At 45.5% G+C, this 21,725-nt stretch overlaps 1 protein-coding gene across 3 annotated transcripts in view; it reads right to left on the bottom strand.

The window, feature by feature from the left end:
* The window catches only part of LOC1272986 (acetylcholine receptor subunit alpha-like 1), a 91,506-nt gene that overhangs the window by 63,346 nt on the left and 6,435 nt on the right, over nt 1-21,725 (bottom strand). The window contains exon 1 of one of the 3 annotated variants that reach the window (XM_061646965.1): nt 8,058-8,961. The exons of 1 other annotated variant lie outside the window; for it this stretch is intronic. The gene's annotated coding sequence lies outside the window, so the exon portion shown is untranslated. Of the gene's footprint in view, nt 1-7,440; nt 7,683-8,057; nt 8,962-21,725 lie in introns of those variants that run through there. One more of the 3 variants, XM_061646964.1, reaches the window with a different exon arrangement.

The following is a 21,725-nucleotide window of genomic DNA, read 5'->3' as shown; positions in this document are numbered from 1 at the left end:
TGTCAAGGAAAACATGAATGCATACACGTACAGTGATAGGCCCCGTGGAGACGTTTTTGCCATCTCCCAGCCCATCCGTGCTATTAACATAACAAAGTGAAACAAAATAACCATTCCTGCTCGGTGTGATCGGTGCTGGGTGTGCTGGGTACCAGGGGATAAAGGGAGAACGGCCGCAATGCACAAACGGAAATTCGAACCTAAATTCAAACACACACACATACAGAGGCATGCCTCTTCATCACCACTTCCTTTGCTGCTAACTCGCAATCTTCCAAACACAACAACTGATGCTGATGCGCCGATGAAAGCAAAATCGCGCTGGCTAGCAAGCGAACAAACAACACAAAACCAGAAGCGGCTAGGAGGCAAGCGTTACGGCAAAACGATAAGGAAAACTTGATTATCGCTACCGTTGTATGAAATTTTAAGGCGCACCAACTACACCAAGAGACACGAGCGTTGTTACGTTGCACTACCATCCGGCAGACAGGGGACGAGTAGCGGTGTCCAAGTGTTCGATGGAACAGCAGAACGACGACCAGCGCTCTAGCTCTTTCCATTGGAAAAGCCGGAAGACTTCCTGCCTTGTTTTCCAGTCGTACTTCGGTGAGCTCGAGGAAAAAAGGAAAAAAAAGTTTCAAGCAATTGTAAATTACTGCCAACTTTTGAAATGTACTTATTTTGCTGGCTTTTCCAACTGCCAAACACAATTTGGTTGTTGGTTCTTTTTTTGTTTGGTGAGTGCTGGAATCACTTTTAACACAGTTGAAGAGCTTTTCAATGAGCTTTTAGATATTACATTGTAGCCTCCTTTAGGTACACTGGAGTTTTTTTTATGGTTGTATATTTTATAATAATGTTTTTCTCTTCATATCTTAGCAAGGCTTGGTGTAGTATGTAGTACATAGCGTTTGTTGTGTTTTATGAATTTTGAGACGCTAGTAGCCAAATTCTGCCTCTAAGATTTTTGTCGCTAAAAAACATTATTTTGGTCTAGCGATCATTAGTTCAAAATTTGTCCACTTTTTGAGTCTTAGTTAAGTTTTTCTTAGTTTTATCAGCTGTGCTCAGCTTAAATTCAAGAATCATGTGTCAAAATTCTTCAATTTAAGACTCATAATCAGTAAAAAGAAGGTAATAAATAAATAAATAAAGCCTTTTGTAAAGAATTACCTAGATAATTGTAAAGAATACCTAGATTGATGTAGTTCCTTAGTACAATTAAATTGCTGTATGAGTTCTACGCGTTAATTAATAAAATAACACTTTATTTCATACTCTTTAAATGTAAAATATTGGTCGCTAGCTTGTAGCTAGTCGTCATATATCAGGTTCAATATCTAGTGAATTCAAATTGTTTTCATTTAAAGCTTAAAACTGTTGCCGGTACGTAAAAGGCATAAATTGATGCATAGTGTTATAGATTTATTACTTAGAAATAAAATCTGTACAGCGACTGTAACACGCCTTTGATATGTCTTTTAAGGCATGAATTGATGTTATCTTAATTTATAGTAGAGATAATATTAAGGCTCTGATTTATATTAAGTAAAGATAAGCGTGAATGCAAAAGCATAAAGCAAAGTTAATTAGTTAAAACAAATAAAATACAAGCACTGAAAAAAAACTAATCGCTCCATACATCCTTCCACGAGTTTAATGAAATCTTTTATTCCGAGTATCTGAGCTGTGCAACGGATTTTGTTTGATGTCTTTTTTTTGCCCTCCTCCCTTTCATTCCATTTTTCCCTCTCTCAACATGGCTCAGCATTAAATGAGGGCGATTAGTTAGTGCCCGTACACACTCAGCCCTGATTGCAAAACTGACTGCAACCGAGCGCCCTACTTTACCGTGCTGCAGTGCTGCAGCTGAACCAAAACCCACACTCACCACACATCAATATCCACGCTATCGTGATCTTGCCCTCGGCAGTAAAACACATGCAAAAAACGAGGGTGCTGCTGCTACTGCCATCGCGCGGCGCCAGATAAGCGATTGTTCATACCATTTTTTTATCATACCTCTCTATACACCCATCGCTCTCTTCCATTTTCCAGACCATGCGCCCAGGGAGCCCTGGGAGTGGCATTTGGGATGAGGGGTGGGAACTGCTCCAACAAAACCCCACAACACTGCACTGGATAAAACGATGCATTCGGGCACGAAGCAAGAAAATAAAACTCACTCAGCAAAGCACACACAGACGGCTGGAGACGAATCACGCTGCTTCGACGTAAACCTTTGCACCCGAGCTTGAGCACCCACTCGATTTCCAGCTGCCGGTCTCTTGTCTGCTTAAAATGAGTGAAATTAAATTATACACTCGTCAGTGCAGCGACGCTTGGGCAAGGGTGTGGATGGCAAAATCGCCCCTTTGGACGTTCGTTTTCCCTACGCCGTAAGCCACACAGAGGGGATGATTTTTTCTTCTTCTCTTGTTGCGTTGCTGCTGTTCCACGCCTCGGTTTGGCTTTGGGCAAGTTGCACGCTGACGAAAGTCGATCAATCATCGAAAGGGGGATATTACGGTATCGAGACGCTGCGGGAGAGCGTTCGAAAGCGATACTCATCAAACCGGCTTTGACCGGTGAAGGGTGGCAGCTGGAGCGAAAGCGAACGAGCAGAAAAAGTGACACTCAAAACATGATGCCCTGTAACCGGCATGATTTGATATAAATGACTAGAGGGTTTTGCGTTCTCCCCTTCTCCCTACACGACCCCAGCTAGTGGGAGGGAATTGAATTTGAAACTTAAATTGGAAGCCGTAGTGAAATTGCTGCCCGGAATGACACTTTACACGTTGGCCAATCTTTACACGCACCAAGGAATCCGCACGTAATGTTTTACAGTAAAATGACATGCTTGCCCGGAAGCCGAGAGCAAAGTTTTTCTCGCTTCACGCTGCGTTCTACTACCCGCGACCAAAGTATCATAATCTGCGCAATTTTATGGCAAAAGTACAATTAACAGAAACACGGGTAGCGCAGGGGTACGCTTCCCCCCCACATCGCATTGCGAACCCATTGCGAGTGAGAAACAGTAGCAAGCGATCTTAACCAACCGGAAATTTCATTCCTCGAAGCCTTGGCACGCCTCGGATTTCTCAAACCCCGTGACGAACTGGACGACAACTGGGGACCGAGCGCTCGAACCGCGATAAAAATAATCGTTTTATTGAACCTTCCCACTTACCAGGGCGTGCTGCTAGTGCGCCGGAGACACTTTTAATATCCAACCAACGTGGGCCACGCTTGCGAACCGAGCCATTAAAACGATACCGCCAAAGAAAACAGTGTTGACAGTGTTGGAACAAGAAAAAGTTTCCCACCCCTCTGCAGTTTCTCTTGCCCTGCTCCACCCAACTTCTGTTTCTTTTTGTGCGCTCCGGGTGTGTGTGTGAGAGAGCGTTTGTCGGTCTAGTTTATTCGTTTCTGCATTTTTACTGTTCCACTTCCACTGCACTGCTACAAAGCGCAAGCGAAAGCAAAGCACAGCAAAGCGGAACGAAACGAACGAACACCAGCACACACCAGCAACGTAAACAAGTTTATTTACCCTTGGCTCTTGCGCACCCGTGGTCGGGGCCTCCGTGTCTTGCTCCGTGCTTGAAACGAAATGTTTTTAATTATTAATTTTCTGCAAACATTAAGCGAGCCGAAGTAATCCATCCAGGGCCGCTTTAAGGTTGTTCCCGCTTTCCGGTGCGCTTTTCTTGTCGAGTGCGTCCCGGACTTGCGTAGGGTGGGGGGGGGGGGGGGGTGTTAGGCCAAATGGCGAAAAACGCCATCATTATCCGCGCCGCGTTTGCCGTCCTCTCGTTCGCCTCATTATGACGCGCTGATGTACAACGTCGTTATCATCAAAAGTACAGCGATTTATCATCGCTTCGCTCCCCTCATTTTCCCTATAAAAAAGCGAACACCGACTGAGCGTCATACGGAATCGTAACGCGTTTCAGTTCCACCCCCCCCCCCCCTCCCTCCCTCTCACATCGGTTCGGCTGTGCCGTTGCGATGATTTGTTTCCGAGTGCAACGGACGTGATTAGAGCAATTGCGAGCCGCGAGCCGTCAGCGCGCGATGTCGCCACCACCATCATCATCATTATGCACCGGCGTGGGTGCACGAGCTCGCTGGAGTTGTTTGAATTTTATGCACTTGGGGCGAGTCCGTGCTGCCCGGGACAGCCTCCATACCTTCCCGTCCGTGGACGCTGCGAGCTGATTAGTGAAGTTAGCAGCAGCAACAACGGCGGAAAGGTTGAAACTCATCAAGGCTGCTGACGAAATGTGTCGCTTACAAATGTGCAAAAAGGGAAGAGTGGATTGTGTCGTAGCCCATAAGCTTTCGCTCAATCGATAGGCGTTAGCGATTCGAAGCACGGATGGGCCCGTTTCGGGACACATGGTTCCTTTCGCCCGTAAATGAGAAATTGGATTGGCGTGACGAGATGGTTTAATTGAGCTGCTTTTTAAATTATTTTCAACTTTAATTGACGCATGTAAATTGGTAGAAAATGCTCAAATGATGTGTTATGGTCAAGTTTGAATAGTACGCAAAATAGTGGATCATTGGCAAGCCGGATGGGATGGTAGTGCGTATAGTAAAAAACATAATTACTACAAAATCCTAAATTTTAATTTCCAGACTTTGTTGGAAAATTGCATAAGCAATGCGAACCAGTGTGATTCAAAGTGTAACTTGACCGTACGTCTACACGAGGTGAAATATTCAGCGAACTGAATTATTTGCAAGGTGAAATATCTGACAGATACAGCTAAAGGGTAGGGGGAGATACAACATCCGCTTTTGATATTCACTTAAAAATAATATCTTCTTAAGCAGAACATTCCCAAATTGGAAGATATGATGAGTTGTTGACTGAAAATTAACGAAAGACTTGATATCGAAGTTATTCATTGGATTTAGTAACGATTTTGTACGTGTCATTTGTTTACATCAGCTGGTTGCTGTCATGCCTTATCTGACATATATTTCGCCTGTCAAATAGTTATTTTCGCTGTACATATATTTCACCTCGTATAGCCTCGCGGAGAGCTACATTTCTTATGTCAGTATTGTGCGTAATGTTCATCCAAAATAGAATTAAATTGTAATGTTTCATTTGTAGACCTCAATTATTGCAATTTTAAGGTGCAGTTTATGCCTTAAATATTCAGGTTCCCCTTAAAAAATATGATTGAAATAACAGATATGGAAAAGAATCTTTCGGGAAACCCTTTACCAATTGATGTTTCGTTGGATACATTTCCGCCCTTATTGTGCATCCTCAAGCTGAGTCTAATCTCTTAACCTAGCCGTGCAAATCATCAACCAAACCAAACAACAGCTGTCAGGACTGTCACTTAGATCCACACAAACGCCATACACAACTACGCCAGCCAGCTACGATCTGCACAACTAGGGAAATCCCTCCATTTGAAACAGACGCATACATTACAACTCAACTCACAAGATCAAAGGGCAAAGTCAACGTTGCACCTCTAACAATAAACAAACCTGACGTGGCCGACATCTAAGCTAAGCTCAGTCTCATGCCTAGCTTCACTGCTGCAATGGCAGCTACTGACTGCTGCTAACAGGTTGGGAAATGGGCCTCCCTTCGCTCACACCTACACACCTTGCCACACTGGGCCACCGTGGCGATGACGGGACGGGCAGTGGACATGAAATTGATTAATTCCATTACCACCGTGGTGGGGTCGAATGCGTGAACAAAACCGTTGACAGGTGGGACACATATTCCCGAATGTGTTGTGTTTTGGGGTTCAGCGTCAGAAAATCCTTTCTCGGCCGCTTTGCAGACAGCCGAAGCTGATCCATTCGAACCCTTTTTTTTCAAGGCGACGTAATAATACAAAAAGACTCCGGAAGCAGAGTAGAAAATAAATCAGGAACATCATTCGTTTGCGCTTCACGTCAACCCTAGGTCACAGCATAGGCTTTCGATTAGTATACCTTTTGGGATGTGTTATTTAGCAATTAATCATTCTTCAGACTGCATTCAAAAATTCACGGCACGTTTTTTAAAACAATATTTACACAAAAATACATTCTTTAAAAAGACATTAACACAAATTGACTTCACGTTAAAAAATCCATTAAAAAAAGGCTCTTCATACCGTTCTCACTTGGTATTCGTAAAACAAACATCATTTGTGCTAGTTTGCTAATGTTTTCATTCAGATAGTATCTTCCAAAGATCAAAGTCTACGGGATGACGAAGCTGTCCTCTCGAGCTGCCAAGGCGTTTCAAGCTCGATCGTAAACTATCCCTTGACAGGTCGCACCTTCATCGAACAATGCGCTTTGTTTGGGGCACCGAGTGTGTAACCTTCTTCTGATGAGTCGTTCACTTGCATCCTCTCCACCACCCACCTAACCACCGCACACGCATCACAAAACAGCTTTCCAACTGTTGTTGTCGTGGCCCACTTTTGTCTCGTCCGTGAAAGTGTTAGACAAACAAAAAAAATGGAAGAATGAGCAGACCAGAAAAAGGGCAGTACAGCAACACTTACGCGTACCGCACCATTGCTTTTTGGTCCGATTTTATGTTCCGCCACCATCACCAACCGAATGACTAAACTACAAGTCCCGTAAACACACAAAGATACACACACACACCGTGACCTAGACTGTGACCTCATCCCACACTGTTGGGGCGAAGCCGTCCTAATAAGGAGCTGTTTCGTACGTCTTAACCGCCCCGTGGGCTAACCCGATGCTACTACGCTGAGCTTGTCGCCCGTTCGAGCATCATGCTGCGTCCCAATGATGACGTGGATTGCAGCTGGCACGTCACCGAATTTGACACTGAGGCGCGTCCACACCGAGCCAGCAACTAGCAGCACGCCCTGTCGTTGTATCCTTTTCTTTGCACGACCACAAACACAAACACACAGCAGCAGAGTCCTACACACTCAAAGGCAAAGGGCATACAGACACACACACACACACATGGACTGTCACATTTACCGTACACGTGCAACCCCATACAGTAGTCCATATCAGCTCACTGAAAGTGTCAGAAAAAAAAAACACACACGAGATGTACACACGCCTGACAATGCCTACTGCTTTTGGTTCGGAAAATGGAGAACTGATGTGTTTTAACCTTTCCGTATAAATACGCACACACACACAAACACGAACATACAGAGAGTCCTTTGGACGTGCGATAAAGTGATGCTTCGTGTGATTGCTTCTTGTAGCATCATAATTTTGTTTGAAAAAGTCCATAACTTTAGCTAAGCACGGTCGGAAACAGTAAGCCAATTTCAGGGTTTCTTCTAACATCTACCAAATTCCTATCGGTGGTGCATTTGCACATGTTTTTCTTTCGCTTATTCCACTGTCCTTTGCAGATAAGGTAAGGTCTTCTACTTTTACAACAAAAAAAAAGCTATTTTATACCGTAAATCCTGATCCCTGGGAGCAGTGCTTCAGCCCACACGGTCGAGCTTGCCACATCCCGCACACGGGTGGAGCTTGCTGTGTAATATCGCCCTTTTTTTTGTTGGTTCGTTGCTGTACTTGCTCCTTGGTACAGCAGTGGAATTTTCCCAGCGGAAAATGTTAGGCGTTTTTCGGTCTCACAAACTTCCCAAAATCCGCACCATACTCACTCACTCTCCGCAGCTGCCCCCATGGCCTAACCTACTCACGTTAGCACACACACATACTCACACACACACACAAACAAGGCTCTCTTGCTTTCTCTTTCCCGCTCACTCTGCTGCTCTCGGTAGGCGCATCGCATTCGAGCAACGGGCTCTCTGTTGTTGCTGTTCTGGGCACGGTGACAACGGAGGACGTTGATGATACTTTGATGATGCTGCTGATACAATGACAATGACGGTTTCGCCTTGCGACTCACGTGCAAGAGGGAGGAGATGGAGGAAGCTGCTAAGAAGCTAAGCAGGGGTCCTGGCTGCCGTGCGTGACCTCTGGGCTTCGGCGAGCGGCGGATTACATGGTCCGCTAAGCTGTACGACACAAACTGCGGACAGTTGCTGTTGGGATTATCTTACCAAGGAATGTTCCACGGTGCTGCTACACGAGGATGCTGCTGCTGCTGCTGCTTACGCGTGTCTGCTACCAGATGCTACGGTGCAAGCAAACGCTCTACTTGTGCATTGGTTGTTTGTGGTTACTACTAACTGCTACTGCTGCTGCTCCTACTGCTGCTGCTGCTACTGACACTGCTTACTTTACGCTATCAATCGCTGAACATCCCACATGCGTCAAACCGGGAACGTCTGGCGTGTTCCTTGCACGGGTCAGAGGGGAAAAAAACAGCTCGGTCGCTGGACCACGACAGATACCTCCCGCGTGGACCGTGCCCGAGTTGGCCGTGCTGCTGGGTGGAACCTGCGAGGAAGGGATCGCTGTTTCGCTTGCAACGCGCTTGCACGGGTTTTCGGTTGTCGAGGGCGTTTTCCGTTACGGGCAGCCTCGTCTACTCTTTTCCCGCTGACGAGTCGCGTGGCCACACGGAGCAACCCGAAACGACCGAGCAACGAGCACTACCGTGGCACCCAGTCAGGTTCACCAGGAGGGCCCTCTGTTTTGCTTATCACTCGAATGCAGCCCAAAACCAGCACCAGGACCGCGACTGGACCAAAACGTCACACTACCGTTCCGCAACTAGCCAGCCAGCGTTTCGCGTTTTGTGTGTGAAGCCTGTTTTCGTGCGCTTTTTTTGTGTGTGATAATCTCTTCTCACTCTCTGTTCTTCCCTTGGTTTCTGGCTTCGGTTTGCTGTTGTGTCGGTCGCGCCCCGGGCGCTCCTGTCCTGTCGTGCGGTGCAGCGTTGCAGAATGGTGTGCGTTTTGGGGTTAACAAAAATTATCTAATATTGACAACAAATCGCAATCGGTAACAAACGGTCGAGGCGATTTCATCAATCCGCGGGCTCAAAGGCAACTGGAGATGGCTGAGAAAAGATCAGTGGCTGCGCAACTGCGCAGGTCTGCAGCGGTTCGACGCGCAGCGAGCGACGGCACCCGTACGGGCCCCGAAACCGCGCGCGGCCAGCCCCGATGTTGGATGCGTTCGGGCCCCGTGTGCGTCCTCGCTCGCTCTCGCACCTTCGCGCGGTCTAGTGCCTGGGCCTGGGACGGGTTGGTACGGCTTTCGCCAACCGTTCGGGATGCTGGCACCATCTCTCCATCTCTATCGCTGTGCTCGCGGCAGCCTCTCGCGTGCTCTCGTGCGCTTGCACAAAAACACGGAGATGCGGCTAAGATGAGTCGAGAGCGGGAGAACGAGCGAAAGAGCGCATGAGAGCGACCGTGCTGTCCCGTTCCACGGTGGTGAATGGTGAAGCTTTCGCTTCGGAAAAGTTTATCTCATGAGTTTTCACACATGCATACACACATACACCAACACCAACCCTAAGGTTTTGGCTTTCGCGTTGAGCGAGTCCTTAACTGCTGTTTTTGCTGACGGGTTCGCCCTGTTCTTCACTGTTCAGCTCACAAATGACACACCTTCTCACGTGGCCCGACGGGCATGATGCGCTCGACGCAAGACATCGTCTCCTATTTTCCACTGTTTTTGTCCTCTCTCTCTCTCTCTCTCCGCTCACATACACACACAAAAAGGGAGTGCCCCAAGTGTCAGCTTACAGGGAGTTCGAGATCGGACATTCAGGAAGCTCCGAACCGTCCGCACGATTCACGCCACATCATCATCATCTTCATCGTCATCATCATGGTCCCGGTTGATCCGGTCGTACTCCGGGTTGCGGGAGTATAAATTCCTTTCTTTCATTCTTTATAATTTTTATAGTATTTGGGCAGGCCAAACGACCGTAAAGGGCTCGCACGTACGTCAACACAGTCGTGACGGTTGCGCTCACTTGTGCTCATTTTCGTACGGCTCACCGTTGTTGGCTCACTATGGCTCACTGCAATGGATGGTGGTGGGTGACTGTTGATGGAAGGGGGGAGGGGAAGAGATTTTTACTACCGTGGGAACAGTTGTTTTACGAAAAGGCAGCCAGCGAAAACAGCTACCCGTTTTGCCGAGGTCGCGCGTTAAGGGGTATAAGCAACGGCAAACGGTCCTGCTGACGTTTGTGCTTTCGAATGCACACTGCAATAATAACCACAAAGGGCGGGCACTCCGGGAAACATACTCCGGCAGCTGGGGCGTCAGACAATATGCCAGACGGGTCGAATTGGCGCTGGGCGAGACGTTCCTGTTGGGGGTTTTGTTGATGATTTCTTGCAGGATTTGCGATACAAAAGATAGTTTTTCGGTTTTTTATAAAAATGAATCAAAAATGATTATTTGAGGGGGTGGGGTAGAGGTCTATAAATCTCTTTTGTTTACAGATTTTTCATGTTTGAAAGTTTGTTAAGATGTTTGTTTAATAAATACTACATAATAGATAAATGAGAGCTAGCTTTCAGGGAACATGTTGCTATAGCCAAAGAAGATAAGTTATAAATCAATTTTACAAAATTATCTAAAGTTTTAAATACCTATGGTTTGCTTCAATGTCTTCAACTCGCCCATTAACAATCTGTTTCTCTACTCCTTTTAGTTCAAACAATGTTGTTATTGAAAAGAATTACCCATAATCGAGAAGATGCTGACAGAAGGAAACCGAAATCATTCAATACCTACGTCTCATCACATGGTAGGTTGCGTACGAGAAAAAAACCCTAAAAAAAGCTCCTGAACAAGACCGTAGAGCGTTCTAGCTAACTATTGCAGCAACAGAAGAATAAAAAAAAAAGCCCGAATATTTTGGGCGTGAGGTGACGATGATCGTGACAACACACGCGAAAACTGTGGCTGAGCGCCCGCACCAGCATCGTGAGGCACGAAAGACACGCGAAGATGGTGGCACTGATTCCGGTGAGCACAGCAAACAGCACCGAGAGAACGGAGCACTCCGTGGACGGATTTCTTCGCTCACCAGCCAAGGGACGAGGACGGTCATATTAAAAGACTCCACAGATGGGCGCACATGGGCTAAAACTTCTCTTTCGAGGCCGAGAAAGGGTCGCTGTCAGCCGCACTCTTGTGTAGTACAAACAGCGAGAGAGAAGAAAAGCGAAATAAAGAGAGACAGGGAGAGAGTTAGCGAGCGATAATGTACGATAAGATATGTGGGAACAAAAGCAGAGCAAGCGGGCGTGAGAAGATGGAAAACAGAAAGGGTACGTTATCACATGGCACTAGACAAACGGTTACTGCAATGTTGGGGCAAGCCAGGCGGGACACTTCATCCCGAGCAATACACACACACACACAAAAGGGAAAAAAACCCTAAAAAGGCACAAACACTCAACCACATCCAGCTTCTCGTTGTTTGGTGTTGGGCACAAAAACGAAAGTTTGGCAGAACAGTCATCGCAGAACGGTAAGCGGCAATTGGCAAACAAACGATGGTAGGCATGCCGAGAGGCTCGGTGGAGCAAAAAAGGAAAAGATCGTTCGTTGATTTGGGGGTTGCTTGCCTATTGGTAGGATCGGGACACACACACACACAACAGCATAATCGCACACCGTGTGACAGTGAGCCAAGCATGAGCCAGTCGCAATGAACGTCAGTGTGGGCAGCCGGACTTTTCGCAGCCGTTTGTTTTTGGCTGACAGTGAGTTCAGGGTGTTCCCAGGGGTCGCATAAGTAAATGGGCGACAAACTGCACCAGTCGATGGCAGGCATGGGAGCGATCGGGATGAGGCAAGCGGGTATAGAGGAAGGCAAAAAGGTCGTCCCAGTTTTTTGACACGATTTTCGAATCGGAAGGGTAATGGCGTTTTGCATGCAAAGCGGTCGTGGAAAGTGTGGAAGCTGTCCGGAATTCGCTGTCGAAGCTGTTTACGCCCTGTACGCAGATGGTGGTAATGATGGTAGGTGGTAGGGTAGAATGGGGAGGAGGAGGAATCGTATAAATGACCTCACAGATTGAAGCTATCTCTGCGTGTGGAGGAAGAGGTGAAACTTGATCTCAGCGTACTCAGCGCTCGGTTAGCGGTGTGGGGTGGTGGTAAAGCCATTTTACTGTGACGGGTCAAACAGTCACAATCGGTAATGTGGGTATGTGTATGCTTGCGAACCGAAATCAATCGTAAGTATTCGTGCACCCTGTTTGGGTCGAGTTTCACATTTTCACGCAAAATCATGAAAAATTTGCCACACGCTGAAAGAAAGAGTGTAAAAAGCCTTGAACTCCACTCTGTTCCATCTTCCTACATTGTTTTTTTGTCGATTATTGATGTCTACTACTTCGTTCACTGCCCTCCATCAACCAGTTCAATCGCTCGATTCCAGGGTGGACACTCATCAGCGCTGAATGTGTCGATATATTGATTTGCTTTCCTTTCCTCTAAATTAATCTTCACCCTGATCTGTTATCGATAGCACAACACAGCTCGGTCAAGAGAACACATCCGGCATTCAAGCATCCAGTTCCGTCTTTGTGACGCCTGCCACCCATTGCCAGGGGCTTCATGTCGGTGGGTAGTGTCCGATTTCCGCTAGCTCCTTTTGCCCCACTTGTCGTGCGCAAATCAGCACTTTTGTTTATCCACAGACACACACACACACACACACACACACACACAAGCACACATAGCGCTAACATGCTTGCTATAAATCATACCGTTAGCTAACTAGCCTGCTTCCGCTGCTCAGTCCGCCCGGGTATGGTGACCGGGTGTCGAGCGATCTCGATAACGGGCACGGGAGAAAGCACCGATCGGCACCGGATCGTGCTAGTTCCGGCTCGAGTATTGTGTTGAGGTTCCACTTCATAAGGCAAGAACAAAACACCCGCAAACACACGACGATTTTAAACAGTGTGCAAAACGGGAAGCCCCAAGTTTGCGAAATTGGTTGCTCACAATCCAATTACAATCACGATCGGTTTCCGAAGAAATCTGGCTTTGCACATTAAAACAACACTGTGCCAGCTTAACGAGAAAAACATGTGTGTGTGTGTGCCACCTTCTGGTGCGCTTTCGTCACTCGTTTGCCCGGGTCCACGCTCATCCGGATTTACTGCCCCACTCTCGGGACACTGGCAAAGCTTAGGTGATGTGCTTGATTTAATCGCAATCCTCTTGCTTCAAGTGGCAACTGCCCCTTTCACCGACTCCAACTATACAGAGCCACACCCAACAGACGGGGAGAGTCCCAGCAGCAGCAGCAGCAACACCATCGACAGCGGATGTGTATTTATTGCTAATTAAAACTCTTCGATCCCTTGATTAGGTCGCCATTGTGCACTGCTCCTTCGGTCGCTTGTGTCGAAGCAACATGACTATACCTCGTTCCAGTAAGGCGAACGCTTACCATTGCCTTTGGGCGTAGAAAAGGGCACTAACGAAACGCCACAACGGTGCGATTGAGCCCGTTGAGCTGTGAGGGAGATAGCAAGAGAGAGCGAGAGGATGTGTATGTATGTGTGTGTGTTGGAAAATTATAAAACACAAAATTAGCCATGTTTGGTTAATCTTTCTGCCTGATTACCCAAACCGAGCTGGTGCGTGGGCTAATGGGAGTGAATAAAATCGGAGCCACCACCGGTGCCTACATCAACAAGTACCGGGCGTCTCCATCGTACCCGGGCGTAATTGACGTAGCAGGCCGGCTCACCAGCACGACGGCAGGCAAATGGGTGCGGCGTATTAGGTGATGCTGAATGATTTTGAATGATGGTTGGCTATGTAGTAGAAGCTGCACGTTCTACTGCTCGTACTTGGGGTTTCGTGGGGAAACCAAACGAGGCAAACGATTTAAAATCTGTTTTTAATTGTTGGATAATATACGGGGAGGCATAATATTCAATGAAAGCGTATATACTGATATTTTCTTCTCAGATTCACCTTCTACGAACTTGTAAGCGTGTACTAAACCTATGGTAATAAAGTTTCTTTGGACAGTTTTGTTCTAGGAAACACCTATTGCTGATAGGAAAAAAGACAAACAAATAAACTGGTATATTACTACCTTCCCTAGCATTTTTTTTATCGTTTACCAATTACATCAAAGGGTTTAATAAGAGTTTTTAATTAGTTTTTGCTAGGTTAGGGACAAATTATTTTTCTCCTTTGTAACAAACCAGCAAGGGTACAAGGGTAGAGAGAGAAAGAGAGAGAGAGAGAAACAAAGAGAGAGAGAGGGCGAGAGAGAGAGATAGAGAGAGAGACAGAGAGAGAGAGAGAGAGAGAGAGAGAGAGAGAGAGAGAGGGATAGAGAATCAAAAAAATAATTGATGCATATTTAAGTTTTGCTGTATGATATGAAATAGAGAAAAGTTTGATGGAAAGCTGTAATGTATAGAGGCACATTTTCCCTAGATATAAGCGTTTTTTTTATAAATCTGCTCGGTGTTGTGAGTTGGTGTCAAATTGTATCATAAAAAGACTACATGTTCTTCTAATTGGCATAGCGTCCAACACAGATGTGCCGGCCTATACTCAGGCTTTCGAGACTTAATTCATTACCACGCAGTCGCATAATCAACTCTTGCTACGGGAGGACGGTCCTTTCTTGGCTTGAACCCATGACGGACATGTTATTGAGTCGCTCGGATTGACGGCTGTACCACGGGACCGTGCTATCATATTTAAAAAAAAAATACTACATATTTCTTCAACAAATGTACACACCTGCAACGATCGCTGCGTTCAAAACAAATCGCTGCATGCGTCCCCATAATGGCGAGATTTACATGGTGCCAACATGTTTCCTTCCCCTTACACATGCACATACTATTGCTAGCGACCCATTTGTGAGCCTACTGCTCCATATTTCACACCCGTTCGACACGCACGCGTTCCGGGTGCGTACATCTCACCGAAGAACGCTAACGGCCGTTCGACAAACGAACGATGACGACAACCAACCAACCAACCAAGCAACCGACCGACCAGCGCAGAGCAAACGACCGACCGTTGAAGGTTTTTCGATGATGCCAGCTGGACGAAACGGGCAGCGCTCGAAATGCGATAAATTATCTTCTTAGCACTAATTTATGGCTAATATTGACTTGCGGGTTGAAATCTTCCATCGCTTTCGGGACGGTACCCGCTGTGCGAATAGTTTTCTCTGGTTCGGTCGAGTGGGACGTTCCATTCGTCGATTCGTTCCATTTCGTCTAGTCTCGTCTAGCTGTGCACAGTAATGTTGGCCACCATTTGCGATTGCACGTACGTACGTGCAGGATGAAGCGGCTCGCAAGAAAAACGACACTGGCCATAACCGTTTACTGAGAACACATCACGCGTTTGCTGATGCTGAATGGCACCTTACCGGAACGGAGCTACTAGCTAGGGTAGGGTAAGTACCCTATCCAGAAATTCCCCAGTAAGCTGGCCCGTGCGATAAAAGATCTGTGGGAATGAGTTCCACAGACTACTTGCTGGCGGAATGTGTTGAATGTGTTCGTAAAATTTACCGTAAAGAATATTATTGCTAGTTGAGTAGCTGCAAACACGGCCGAACGAAAGGCCCCCTCCTTTGAGCAAATATATCCTACTCACTACCCTCTCTCCCCTCCTCTCAAAGCGAACGGAATTCATGAACTGTGTACCGTGATTTATGGCGAGACATTCTGAGAGATGGCGAGAAAACAAAAGCAAAAAAAAGAATCAAGGCGAAACCATTCCGGAACTATAGCCCGGGGCTATAGCTCCCATCGATGCAACGAATCATGAACAATTATGTTTTCCTTCGCCCGATCCTGGTTCAAACGGAACCTACAAGACGGAGCAGCGCTGGCGGGTTAAGCTTCATCGCAGCTTCAGCACCGTTCCATCTGCTTGACTGCTCCCCCTCCTCGGCTTATGGATGAGTCCCGTGGGACTCGCTCGGCCAGGGTGGAAACTTTCGAGTTTCGAGTTGGAATTGGATTGGAATGACTTTTAACTTTCCGTGCAGTTGGAGCAGCGGGATTCTATAGCCGTATAGCCGCGAGCATCCGGCAAAGGGCTAGCTGGCGTTTGCGTTTTTATTTCCCCATTATTTCGCACCCGTCAATGATAAACAAGGTTCACAGGGGCTCGAGTTTCGAGTGTAGTAGTTGTTCTGTTCTATTTGCCTTGACTGTCGGTGGAGATGCTAATTTGATGCCAGCGAAACCATGCCAATGTCCAATAAATCAATCGAGGTTGGTGAGAATAGAATGATCGATTTTTTCATTCTTCCGTCGCCTTTAAAGAGGTGGTTTGTAAAAAGACTATTAAAGGGAGCCTTCACGATTCTAGTAAGTTTTTTGTATGGAGTTTGACAGTTGGAGGCTGAAATCATGTAAACAATCCATACAAAACCACACAAAAAACTAGCCTGCGATTTTCAGTCTAGAAAATTTTAGCCTAAAAGCTAGAATTAGATTCGAGTACCTGCTCGAAAACACTGTGTTGTTTACATTTATCCCAAGGTGCATTAAAGAGATCAGGTGGTGGAATCTGGAATCAAAGTGTATGTAGTCCAGGTGGTCTCATAGCATTTTTTCATAACTAATTTTGAACATCACTTTTTGACAGAACGAGTGAAATTTTTTTCTCAAACAAGCTTTCTGGAGGCTTGACGAATACTCAAAATACTTTTACAATCTTCATTCAGAAGCAGAAGTGATAAAAATCAGCCTTCTAAATTCATATACCTTGGGATAAGCCCACCTGTATGTTATACTCAATTAGATAGCTGCTCGAAAACTGCTATACAATGCAAACAGCTGACAGGCTGAAATTTCAGCCTACGAATTTCAAACGGAAAGGGCCCCAAACTTGGAAAACAATACCCAATTTACTGTCGTAAATGTTTGTTAATTCATTTATCAACGCTTTATTTAAAGGCATTTGTTAAAATTACACATGAGCTGATCATCGTGAAACATGATCTTTCACGTGTTTGACCTGTACATAATTTCAATTTATTATGGTCACACCGAGCCGTGCGTGAAGTTAAAGGGGAGGTGGTTTTAAAAATCATTAAAAAACATAATTCCCTTCATCTATAAAACTTACTATAAAGATCATGGGGGTAAATGTACCAATAGTGGTGCAATTTGTAGTGGTACAGATGTGTTTTAATGGATTTTATGTGTCAGGAAGGGAAATTTATTAATGTCTTAGCACATGGCAATTGGAATATGTTTTATCTTCGCAATTATAACCATTTTTAACATGAAACACATCAAATTTACGAAAAAATACATATTTTTGTGACTGTTTCGTTGTACCTATAATGGTGGTATGGTTCCTATAGTCGTCGTATTGTGTTCCTATAGTGGTGGTAAACAAAGATGCCTCAACAACAGTGGATAATATCAATGGAATTTAATTTTGAAGCTGTTTTCGAATAAATAGCAAGGATTACTGCCATAATTTCGATTTCTTACATAATTTGATCGTAAAAAATGTATGAATATGGTTGATGAAAATATTGACTGAAGTAATGTATGTACTGTACTGTAGTACCTGTCGTCAACCCACACCCGGAAGATAAAGCTTGATTTGATTTGGTCGATTTTTCACTCAGCCAGATAAGCGAATTTTGGCCATTGTTTGGTAACTTACTTACACAAAACTCATTTCTGTTGCTTATTTTAAAGAAAGCAGTACGACATGTCAAAAATATCGGTGGAAAAAAAATCTAAAATGTCATATTTTTATTGATTTTATAACTAACACCACTATAGGAACATGCCTATGATGCATACGTATTATGGCACTATCGTAAAAAAAACATTTTTAAATATGTAAATATGGTCAAAAGGCAATACATTTTAGTAAAACAATATCATTTGATAACAATTATGTTAAAAAATTAATAATTGCGTTGTTATGTGGTCATTTAGAACGATAACAAAGATATGAGTTTCGTTATGAAATCCTAAGGATTTTGGAAAATATAGTGGATTTTTAGGTCACTAAGCAATGGAATGGTCCCATTTTACTTTTAAACCCTTTATTAAAGGCCAGAGACCATTTCACACTGACATAAATAACTTAATTACTTTTAACTTATTGTATGAAACGCATTTTAGTGCAATAACACCACTATTGGTACTACCACCACTATAGGTACGTTTACCCTAGTTAACCCAACCCTCAGCAACGTTCAGCAATACACTCCAATAAATCAATCCATCCTGCTCTTCTTTCTTACTCAAAGCCGCACCAGTTATTTCGGACAATATCTTACCACAAAACTGCCTACAATGATGCCCTTTCCATTAGTAAATTAGCAAGTGGCATAGAAAGAGCGTAGAAGAAAGAAAAAAAGCACACACACACATTAGTTTTCAACCCCCTCGGTGAGATGCGAACCTGAGCAGCATTAAGCAAAAAGTTTCAGTTCCCCATTGTGTACGTATTACGCTCCCCACGGACGCAGACAGTACGCTTGCCGTGCATACAATCTGCACGGCGCGTGCTGGGCTCACCAATAGCATTCACTCACGCTTTCGTGTGACGAATCGGTTCCCTCCGATGGGGAAGCCCACCGGGTTTGGTGGTGTGAGGGGGGTGGGGGGGCCACTATAACCCTCCAGCATTGGATGCTCTTGCCTTTCAGCGCATTTCGCCGATGGAATTGTTAAGAAATTCCGCTGAACTATGTATGGAACCCTCATCAAACGGGACACAATATTTCATCGTAGCTGAATTTTTTATCATAATTGATTTCTGCCATGGAAAGCGTTGGCTCCACTTTTCTTTTTCGTATTTTTTTATGTCTCTTTCCTTTCGCTTCCAACCGTTCAGCGTGGTTGGCGGTTTCCACTTCACACCGTAGCCGTGGACGGGTGTGTGCGGCCAGACGAACCCACTAGACTGTCGCTTGCCGTAATGTATTGCCTTTTTTTCGTGTGTGTGTGTGTGTATGTGTCAGTTTCCGAAACCGTAACGAAGCGATTCCGGGTAAGCTGGCATGGTACGGGGGAACTCCCTTTGGGGGTTTGGTGGAAAGTTTAAGAAATCCAAGAAGTCATCTATTGTGGTAAGTTTTCGTGCTATGTTACCTTTCCCGAAACTATGCTGTGCAAGGTGGTTATAGTTATTTTTTCTTCAGATTTTCCATCGAAATTTATACTTTCCTAACCATCTTGATAATTTTTCAAAACTGTTCAGCTTTTAGCTTTCATAAGTTTGATAAATGAACCTCGAAAGAAGGAAGTTTTAACAGCCTTTCCCTCTCTTCTCGTTCCCGGAAAACGCTAAAAAATAATCTGAAATGAACCGACTCGGCACAACTTTTCCATCTCAATCTGTTCAATCAAAAGTGATTTAAACTCAATCTACATCACCCTAACCGTACGGTAGCTGTGGGCGATGTGAATAGTTTTGAAGCAAGCTTTCCAGGAGGGGGGAAGGAGGGGAAGAGTGTCCCGTTTTTACAGGGCACCTGATTGGTGACACAATTCTCGTGGGGAGACGATCCCTTCGAACGGTACCGAAAAACTTGACCGGATGTATCGAACACGAATTGTTAGGCGCTTGCTGGTGCACCCCATTACTAGCAAGCGTCCGCCTGTCACAACACGGCGTAAATCTTGACAAACAAAGGGGCTAAGAGGAAGTTAAGCTAAGGCAAGGGCACACGAAACAACACGAACGGCCATTGAGGGAAGTTGTTATAAATGATACAGATGGCTAATAAATTTAACGAAGCCAGATAAATCGCTCAAATCTAACCACCCCCGGGTCCGGGTCCACCGTCGATCGTTATGCTGCGCCGTAATCCGACCCACCTTCCGACCAAGCCCAAGGTTATTGAAAAGGTGCGTTCTTCACAGCACGGGCAGCAGCAGCAGCAGTTATCCCTTTTTGTTCTACCCATCTTAAACAACTCTCCAATGTGTGTGTTTGTGTCTTTGTGTGTTGGAAAACATTTTTCCAACAGCGTTTATTTTTCACTCGTTTTTCTTCTTTAAATCCAATCTGCCACACATCTCCACATCCCATCCCCACTGGCGGCGTAGGGGTGGCGCGTGAAGCATGCAGGTACTCAGTGCGGGTGACACTCGAGCCGGAAAATGTGCCACCCGAGAGCCGGTGGTGAATTGACTTGAACGGCAAATGGATGAATGGGTGGCAGTCGCTGGGATTTCGCACGCCGCGTACCGCCACCGAGGCCAACAAGCTGACGCACGTCCGTTCAATGGAGCGGGGGATGAGGACGAAAGCTTACTGTCGGGGGGCCGGGTAGTCCGAGGGCACAAAATGGATTGAAGATAATAACGATCGCACTGAATCAAAAGCGTGCTTGAGATAAAAGGCCAACCACCGCTTCCCGGAGCGGTGGTTTGCTATTGGGGGCGAGCACGCGCGGAAGAAGGAAACGAGTGCCAAGCAACGGAAAGCGAAGAATATACGTTAAATAAATCATACACTCATGTTCGACAAGCGATGGTCTAGCCTGTATTGGAAGACATTTCACTTGTCAGCGAGAACTTTTGTGCAGCGCCGAACCGAGGGCAAGTGCGTAGGGATAATTGACAGTCGGGCTAACGTTGGCGGGGTTTGTACATGAGACGCGAGCGAGCTTTGGCAGTGTGTGAATGTGTTTTTTTCCGTTTTGTATTACAAAAGGCTGTTGTAAATGAATGTTTTGAGCCATAAACATAAAACATAAATGCACATTAGCTTATTGAATTAATGGTAAACTTAACCTATTAGGAGTTTTATGCCAATATTTCAACCAATTTTAAAGCATGACTAATAGCTTTAATGTCATTTGATAGCGTGTATTGCTAAGTATCAAAAAAGGATTTCAATTGAATCAATTTCATTGAAGATTATCATACTTTGGTTGTTATATTTTAGCCTTAAGATAAAAAAATTGAAGTAAAACAATTCTTGGCTACATCTTTATTTGTGTGGCCCCATACTTGCGGTTCACAATTGTCTGTTGTTCATGAGCAACAAGAACCACTGATAAATTAAGGTTTTCCATTTCTTTATTTATTTCTTAATAAAGTATCTGGCCTCCGTGGCCTGCATCTTTTTCTTCGTCTTTTGGCTTAACAGCAACCGTTGTTGGCCAAGGCCTGCCTGTGGGGTTGGCTTTCAATGACTTTTGGATTACTACCCACAGCAGGATAGTCAGTCCTACGTATGGCGGTGCGGTCTATTTGGGGTTTGAACCCATGACGAGCGTAGCAGGCAGAAATTCTTTCGAGCTTAGGAACTTTTAAGTCGAAGAAAAGTGAACACGGAAAGTTAGGCGAAGTATGGCCCCGATCGAACCCGCGATCGCTCTTTTATTCTTTGCTAACTATTTGTGCCACGGTCGAGGGGGGGGGTGTGGCAGGTTCTGGTTCTGGTTCTGGTTGCGCCATGAGATGTACATCGTTCTCAACAAATTTGGTTGGTGGAGGTTCGAAGCACGGGCGGATCATTCGGCTGGGAAGGCGTCGAGTGACCGATCGTTCCGCTGACGGTGCCATTCTGCCAGTTCAACTTCGGTCATTGGTAGTTGGGTTGGCTTCAGGTGTGCGTTGAACCCCACGCTATGAGGTAACTATGCTGACCGTGTATAGTTGGCTGAGGGTTCCAGGTTCGTCTTTGGACAGCACGCGAAGCACGTGTCATCGGCGGTATTCTGTCATTGGAAGAGACAAGAAAAAGGAGTCGCTTCACGGGCATGTTGTTAAGTCGTACGAGTTGACGACTGTACCATGAGACCGTGGCCTACCTACATCACTTGAATACTAAGGGATCTTTAACTA

The sequence above is a fragment of the Anopheles gambiae genome, chromosome 2 (genome assembly GCF_943734735.2).
Source record: "Anopheles gambiae chromosome 2, idAnoGambNW_F1_1, whole genome shotgun sequence".
Lineage (NCBI taxonomy): Eukaryota > Metazoa > Arthropoda > Insecta > Diptera > Culicidae > Anopheles > Anopheles gambiae.
This window is presented reverse-complemented; position numbering and strand designations above follow the sequence as displayed.